The following is a 2070-nucleotide window of genomic DNA, read 5'->3' as shown; positions in this document are numbered from 1 at the left end:
TCTAGTAAATCGAAAACACGTCTGAAATTTAAGAACCTTGACACGCTGGCATGGAATGGCATCAACATGCTGTGGTAAAAATATTGTCCCGTTTGGGGCAGGTTGGGTTATATAAGCTTCTCACAAACTAGAGCTTCTCATAACAAGCCTCATGGTTATGGTAGGGAATGTTTCACCTTTCTGGACGAAATGATATCCATAGCCTCTTCTTGATTTCAATTCTTTTTCTAGTGACAACATAGAACAACATGAGTGTTGTGTTAAATTTTGGAATTTATCGGGGTTCATTTGGACATTTTTGTGCATTAATTGACCTTTTATTGCATTTATGTGCATAATTCAATTTGAGCTACATGCACATTCTCTAATGCATATAAATTGGTTGAAAATTCAAATTTGTCTCCTTGGTTGCATGCTTAGGTCACATGTAAGAAATGAGAATGAATGTCAAACACCCTGCCTGTTGGGAAACGTAGCAGAAATTCAAAAATTTCCTACGATTCGCCAAGATCTATCTATGGAGAGACTAGCAACGAAGGGAAGGAGAGTGCATCTACATACCCTTGTAGATCACTAAGTGGAAGCGTTCGAGAGAATGGGGTTGAAGGAGTCGTACTCATCGTGATCCAAATCACCGGAGATCCTAGTGCCGAACGGACGGCATCTCCGCGTTCAACACACATACAGCCCGGTGACGTCTCCCATGCCTTGATCCAGCAAGGAGAGAGGGAGAAGTTGAGGAAGACTCCATCCAGCAGCAGCACAATGGCGTGGTGGTGATGGAGGAGCGTGGCAATCCTGCAGGGCTTCGCCAAGCACCGCGGTAGAGGAGGAGAAAGAGAGGTAGGGCTGTGCCAGGGAGAGGTGGAAACTCCTGTGTCTGCAGCCCCAAATACCTCAAGTATATATAGGGGAGAGGGAGGGGGTGCGGCCCCTCTAGGGTTCCCACCCCAAGGGGTGCGGCAGCCCCAAACCCATCTAGGGTGGCGGCCAAGGGGGGGAGACGGGGAAACTTGCCCCCCAAGCAAGGTGGGGCGCCCCCTCCCCAAACCCTAGGCGCCTTGGGCCCTTGTGGGGGGGCGCACCAGCCCACCTGGGGCTGGTACCCTACCACACTTGGCCCATGCAGCCCTCTGGGGCCGGTGGCCCCACTTGGTGGACCCCCGGGACCCTCCCGATGGTCCCGATACATTACCGATAAAACCCGAAACTTTTCCGGTGACCAATACAGGACTTCCCATATATAAATCTTTACCTCCGAACCATTCCGGAACTCCTCGTGACGTCCGGGATCTCATCCAGGACTCCGAACAACATTTTGTAACCACGTATATCTATTCCATATAACCCTAGCGTCATCGAACCTTAAGTGTGTAGACCCTACGGGTTCGGGAACCATGCAAACATGACCAAGACGTTCTCCGGTCAATAACCAACAGCAGGATCTGGATACCCATGTTGGCTCCCACATGTTCCACGATGATCTCATCGGATGAACCACGATGTCAAGGACTCAATCAATCCCGTATTCAATTCGTTTTGTCTAGCGGTATTGTACTTGCCCGAGATTCGATCGTCGGTATGCCGATACCTTGTTCAATCTCGTTACCGGCAAGTCTCTTTACTCGTTCCGTAACACATCATCCCGTGATCAAGCCCTTGGTCACATTGTGCACATTATGATGATGTCCTACCGAGTGGGCCCAGAAATACCTCTCCGTCACACGGAGTGACAAATCCCACTCTCGATTCGTGCCAACCCAACAGACACTTTCGGAGATACCCGTAGTGTACCTTTATAGCCACCCAGTTACGTTGTGACGTTTGGTACACCCAAAGCATTCCTACAGCATCCGGGAGTTGCACAATCTCATGGTCTAAGGAAATTATACTTGACATTAGAAAAGCTTTAGCATATGAACTACACGATCTTTGTGCTAGGCTTAGGATTGGGTCTTGTCCATCACATCATTCTCCTAATGATGTGATCCCATTATCAATGACATCAAATTTCCATGGTCAGGAAACCGTAACCATCTATTGATCAACGAGCTAGTCTACTAGAGGATT

The sequence above is a fragment of the Triticum aestivum genome, chromosome 7B, assembly GCF_018294505.1.
Source record: "Triticum aestivum cultivar Chinese Spring chromosome 7B, IWGSC CS RefSeq v2.1, whole genome shotgun sequence".
Taxonomy (NCBI): domain Eukaryota; kingdom Viridiplantae; phylum Streptophyta; class Magnoliopsida; order Poales; family Poaceae; genus Triticum; species Triticum aestivum.
Note: the sequence above shows the minus strand (reverse complement) of the source record.